This window comes from Poecilia reticulata, chromosome 16 (assembly GCF_904066995.2).
Source record: "Poecilia reticulata chromosome 16, P_reticulata-male-v2, whole genome shotgun sequence".
In the NCBI taxonomy this organism is placed as follows: domain Eukaryota; kingdom Metazoa; phylum Chordata; class Actinopteri; order Cyprinodontiformes; family Poeciliidae; genus Poecilia; species Poecilia reticulata.
The window spans coordinates 25,848,486-25,855,134 of NC_088845.1; the positions used below are offsets into that span (position 1 = coordinate 25,848,486).

The following is a 6,649-nucleotide window of genomic DNA, read 5'->3' on the forward strand; positions in this document are numbered from 1 at the left end:
ATGAAGAGTTTGAGTCTGCATGCGACTGAAATGTTTGCCTGATGGACAAGTCTCACGAGAAAATAAACTACACACATATAGAATATACAAGCAAAGAATCCTGAAACAGCCAAATTCAAAACCTGTGGTCAGCATATTTAAGGCCAACTTAAATTTCTGAATGAATTTAAGACATTTTAAGGATTCATGAATTTAGGACTTTGTAAGGATGCATGGACACCCCGACTGTGTGCTTTCACAGTTAATGCAGGACTCAGCAACAAGCTCCCCAAGACTAAGGAAACTATTCTGTGGGCTGACAAGACAGACGCAGGATTTACAGTCCAACAGGGTGGTAGCATAATGCTCTGGGCCTCCTTTGCTGCTTCAGGACCTGGATGACCTAAATGATGGAGTCATCAATTCTGTTCTCCATCTGAAAAATCCTAAAAGAAAATGTTAAGTCAGCTTGGTCAGGCTTGGGTTTTGCAGCAGAAAACTAGTACGAAACATGCATTTCACCTTTGAATGATTCAAAAATACAAAACGTTGATTTTGGAGTGGCCTAGTCAAGACAAGCCCCAAGTCTGAAACAGATCTTGTGGAATGACTTTAAACAAGCAGCTTATGCTTGAAAGACTTTTAGAGTTTATATTATAAAACAATTCAGCAAAGACGAGTGACTGCCTTTTACCGAATCACGGCTTTAAAAAGTGCTTCTCACATTTGCTCATTATCTTTGATATTAAAATGTATTTAATAATTTGAAACATCTAAGTATGATCCAAAGAAAACAAGAAATCTGACAGGAGGCAAACATTTTTTCACTGCTTATTTCACACAATATTCAAAACTGGGCAAACAGACAGGAACTGTTTACTGTACATAAACATGGTTCTGTTTCAGGTTTTAATCTATACCAGGATAAATAAAAAAAAATCCGTTATGAAAACTTATCATTTTGACTCATTAAATTCTGAAGTCAAAAGAAAACAGCTTTTCATTTAAATTACTTGAGTCACACTGATTGTACGGATGCCACACTATTCTTTGCTGCCCTTTTGGCATTCACACAAATACACACATTGCAGTGTTGGTTCTCAAGAGGGATTTCCCCTCTCATTCTCAACTTCTCTGTTTAAAAATATGTCTAGTAGTGAAAGAAACAGCTCGACCGCCAGATGGGAACTGCTGACTCTTTAAGACAACAATGCTATGAAAACGAACAAATCTGCTACAGTGTCTGTCCGTAAAATAAACAGCTCACTGCAGGGCTGCTAGTGGCAGCTTAAAAGTTCAACTAATTTCCTTTACTGAACCTCCTGATAAAGCTAACAAATTTCAGAACATCAGAATAAAAAAAAATAAATAAATAAAAAATTTAAAAAAAAAATCTGAAAAATCTGAGTTTCCTGAGAAATAATAAAAAGTGACGAAGGAACATTTTGTGCTGAACATCTCTAAATCTGTACGTAAATAGGAAATTTAATTTTGATGAAGTAAATGAAAACCCAGACTAGTGGAAGCTAACGAGCTAGTCACATGTATGCTGTATGAATGTGCCTCATTATTCAAACTAACTACATTTGGTGCTTACAAGTACAAGATGCTAAAGCGGGTTTAAAATTGTTGAAATTGTTGTGACATCACCTCTGCTCCTGATACAAAAATTGTGTGACTTGTCAGTGGATTGAAGACTAGAAGAAAATTCACCTTCATACATCAACTAAAGTTTTAAAGCAATAACTCAGGACAAAGCATTGCTACAACTAGTGGTACTGTAAGAAATCGGCAATAAAACTGATCTGATCTTTTATCAAACATGGTCAATGTGTTGCATTATACAGTTATGTAATTTACACTTGTAATATAGGTGATCAAAGTCCTTCAAGGGTTCTGGACCTTGAAGGTTGTATGCATCACAACTACAGAAAAAAATGAAAGAGTTTGCATGTTCTGCATTTAGAATACATTTCACAGTCGTAAAATAAAAGCAGAGCCATGAAAGGAATTTATATGACACAGTTTGCAAAATAAGAAGAGTTTTGGGAAGCAATACATTTTAAAAAGCTGGGCTCAACCAGAAGGCACACATTCAAATCTCTTAACTCTTTCGCTTGTCCTCTACTTCATAAACTTATTTTAAATCTCCCTCAAAAACCAGGCCTGATGCCTTATCGACCTCCACATAAGTTTCAGCAGGTAAACTTCCTCAAATGATCGACACGCGAGACATCAGGCTGCACGGCAACCATCAGTCATCTCCTCTGCAAATCACACTGGACTGGACCGGACCTAATCTTCTAGCAGGAGACGCAAAAAAGTCTTAAACAATAAAAACAAAGTAGTTCTGATCACTGCGGGGGTTTTACGAAACAAGATCCCTCTAATCTACTGCTGTCAAACACAATTCCAACTTTGATTTAACAGCTTGCCTTTGGACTGCCTGAATAAATATGCCTAAACAGAACAATCTCTGTGTTTTCCCCTTTCCTTCCGCTGCTCAAGTCTGACACGAGTTTTTGAAGCCGTTTGATCTAAACAAATGTGACAGAGCGAGTCTTGTTCATTTTCCACCATCTGACTATGGTAAACGGATAAACGCCTCTAGGAACAAATAAAGTAGATAGCTTCACAGCTGGATGTTTTGACTGTGACATTCTGAAAGAGCACAACGTGTTGAGAAAGACCACATGGTTGGGTACAACTGGGGAAAAAAAAAAACCCAAAACATTACTATAAAACAACAGGAAGATTTATTTTTACACCGCTTCAAAAGGAAGCAACCTTTATGTAAATAAAGCCGGCGATTTTAGGATGCATAAGGCATTTATAATCCCTGCATGTAATGAATACTGACTAAAAGGGTCCAAACAATACAGAAAAAAATAAAAATTAAAATAAATAAATCATACATACAAAATACTTAGCATTTCTGTCTCATGTACAGAACTTGACACTGAACAGATGGTTCTCTAAATTCTGCACAAAAAAAACTGACACATATTTTTGGGCAATTTAAATGGAGCCATCTGATTTTTAATCAACCGAAGCAGGTACATGCTTTTATCGTTTTGCCACCCCTTAAAAAAACTTAAGCTGTCGTTCCAAATTACATAACATCATCTCTGATGTGGAAGATCAAGCAGAAACCATGTGAAGAACAAACACGACCCAAATTTCTCCTCACAATTGAGAAAAAAAAAAAAAAAAAAAACGGGAGTTCAAACCTAAGCGAGCGCAGCCAAGTTTATCCTCAAGGGAGCAGCTGGTAACGGGCCTGACGGGAGGGTTAACTGCGCTGTGATCAAAATCACTTTACATCTTCTAGAGGGACGTGGAGGAGGGCTGTTGATCAGAGAACGTAAAAAAAAACAAAAAAACATGCAAAATACAGAACACCAGGTCATCCAAGAGATGGGAGGAAAAAAGACATTGGATGAACAACAGATTTCGCATGACGCACTGGATGAGAGCTTAGAGAATCAGAACTATTTTCTCCCCCCTCTGTCCAAGTGCAATGAATCATCTTAACCATCACGTTTAAAAACGCTCCTTTAATTTTACTCCCACAGGCTGATTGAAGTAGCATTAAAGGCCATAGCTGAAGTCCTTGAACGCCTCGATTACTGTTTTGTTTTCATTTTGAAAAGACTTTATATAATTTTTACATAAATAGACAAATTCAAAGTGCTAGACGAAATATCGATTTCAATAACAGGATGTCACAAAATGTGTTTAGTAAAAAATAAAAAAGTGTTTTAAAAAGTGCACTGATAACGTAGTGTGTGTATTAACACTACACACCACAGGAAGTTTGATGGATTCTACAGTAAAGTCTGCTCAGTGGCTTTATATAAAAAAGCTGTCACATCCTCCTTATTGGAGGATGAACGATGACAAACCTGTGACCTAAAGCTGTTCCAGTTGTTATGGAAAACACTTGCAGGAGGTGATGAGTGGCAGGTGTGGTGGCTGTTTATGTCACCTCTGTGACCTTACCTAAATAATCCTGATGGATGCAGCGGTGCCAAATGTGTCATTGGGCACATTGGGGACACCTTCCCTCTCGAGGAGGCTGGTGTGACACCGCCAGCTTATAATGTGGGACACCGAGTTCACCACCAAAGTTGATACAATGACAGGAAAATACGGAATTAGGGAGTTTTCGGGCTGTTCCTAGCTCACTGCAGTGAGAGGACCCACACTAGCGGCGCCGTGTGTGTCGGTGGGGAGGAGGCATCACCAGGGGTAACGTTCCGCCTACATCACAGAGCCTCCCAAATCAAAGTCGAGAAACAACCTCGGAGTCTAAAAGTTGCGGTGAAACCTCAGCACCTCCAGCAGAGAGCTGCTGCACCCGCCGCTTTGCGGACTTTGCCGGGTCCTTTCCGCCGGGCCCAGGCGAGACGTGAGAGTGGGGCGCAGAGAAACACATTCTCTCCCCCCTCTCTCAAATGTTCCCCCTCTCGCCACCGACGTAACAACATGTCGGCAGAGACGGCCATGTTTTGCTGGTTATGTCGACACGGGGGAGGAGGAAAAGTAGACACGATGTTTCTCCTCTCTGCCTGCCGACGCCACAGTCGCCGCTTATCAGACTGAAACTCTCACACGGTGCTTGAAAATGTCCACCTAACTTCAGGAGGGGACACGTTGTGTCCCCCCGTACGCAGGTGTAAACGGCAGAGCCACGCAAAGTTCATGCGGCGAGACAACTTAAAATGTTTACACGGCGGCGTGTGGACGTCACGAAGCACCGAGAGGGACACAAACAAACAACAACACGCAGCTTCAACTTGGGGGGACTTTTTGATAAACAGCCGCGGCGAGACGACAGAGAACCAGAGGAAGAGTTTAGCCGTTTCTTACCTGCCCACCCCCTTCTTGACGCGACGTTCAGGTAGCGCGGTACAATCCCAACGCGACCGCTGGAGCAGCAAGCACGCCGAATGGGTTTGAAAGAGTCTCGCGGCGGCCCAATAGCCGACGAGACAACAGGCGACAGGGAAGGGAAAAAATTGGCGATCACAAGGAGGATCTACGCCAAAAGCCACATGATCGCCGACGTCAGAGTACGTATTTGCATGTCGTACCGGAGCGCCGGTGTCCGTCCACAGCGGCTCCATAGCGATATGGCCGTGAAAAGTTTGGCCGCCGGAGGAGAAAAGTGGGGCAAGTCTGCATCCCGATATCAGGAGGGAACCTGAAGTGTCCACCAGGCATGTCCGCGGCGCTGAAAATGAATGAACTGCGTGTTGTTGCTGTCAAGTTGCCCCTTGATGATGTCCTCTGCTCGGAGCTCATTGAATATTACATCCAGCGATGGGGCGTTTGCTACCACCCAAAGTCCAACCCTCCATCCACGGCCACGCCCACCAGCCCCATCCCTCAGAAGCAGAGCTGCTGCAGTGCTTTTTCAGCTGGAGGCGGTCTCTTCCAGCATGCAGCAGGGGAAACCCGCATTCAGCTCTGCCTCTCCTTCATTCAAAGTTAAAAAAAACTCCCTCCCTGCTGAATCTGTAGAGGTTAGTGTGAGGTCAGGGAAAGTGACTTGAGGTCACAAGCAGACATGCAACACTGACCTCCTCTGGATGCATGCAAAAACTGCTGACCTGGGCTCAGGCATAGTCTATTTGATGATACATTCAAGCAAAACCTGTGTAAGACAAACACAGAACCAAAACAGCGAGGTGTAATATTACAGTAAAGTTTGAAACCTGTTATTTTCGTTGCAGAGTAATGGCCAGAGTGTTACCTTTTCTCCAGACAGGTTTGCAGTAATAGCGTGTGTCTGAAAGTATAGTCTTTAAGAAATGTAAAACACGTTTTCCCCTACAGGTTTTCAAGTTAAAAATGTTGAAATGTCAAATAAGATATTCTTTATCAAGGGTGGAAGTTCACTCAAAACCATTATAGGTAAAAACTTAGGGCTAATAAAATAGTAATGTGCAGTTATGAAACAAAGGGATGGATTGTAAAAGGTGTAAAATGACCCCAGCTAGCCCAGTTGGGTGAGGGTTAGCTTCCCCTTCACCACTCTGTGTTGTGTCTATTTATTGAGTATATTTGTATCTCAGTGGCTCTCAAAAGTGTATAGAGTGCTAAGGAAAATTCTGGAAAACCTAAATTGGAAAGCCACATTTTTCTGTCAGGTGAATCAGATTTAATATTACTGTTGCAGCTTGTTAACACTTGCATGAAGTGAATCATAGCCAAAAGTTGGTATGTACCCAGTTTATTGCACCCTTGTTGTTTTATTTAATTCTAACAGATTTGTTTTGTTTTCCAGTAGAATGGCACGTGGAAGAGGCATTTTTTTTCCTGGGCTAATTTTGTCTATGTAGACTAGACTTTATTGTCCCCAAAGGGGAAATTCTTTTCCACAAACCAGCCCCCGCACTCCCATCACCGCATAGACAATAACAACCAACGGCTAGGTAGACAATAACATGCAGCATGAGACAAAACATAACGAACAAGATTCAACATAAAATTATATCCTTAGCGTGTGCTATTGTTTAGGTTGGCCTTCATCAAAATGAAGTCCTCCATCTTTGCCCCAAGGGCAGTAAGGTGAAGTGTTCCTGTACTGGATGAGTTGAGTCCCATTGATAATACAATGTCACTTAGTTCAGTCATTTCAGCATTTTTGTGATTTTTGTCTCCA

The 6,649-nt window shown here is 41.7% G+C and overlaps 1 protein-coding gene across 1 annotated transcript in view; it reads right to left on the bottom strand.

The window, feature by feature from the left end:
- The window catches only part of zhx2a (zinc fingers and homeoboxes 2a), a 28,361-nt gene extending 22,779 nt beyond the window's left edge, over positions 1 to 5,582 (bottom strand). The window contains exon 1 of the mRNA XM_008432016.3: positions 4,852 to 5,582. The gene's annotated coding sequence lies outside the window, so the exon portion shown is untranslated. The remainder of the gene's footprint in view (positions 1 to 4,851) is intronic.
- Positions 5,583 to 6,649: the final 1,067 nt, after the last annotated feature.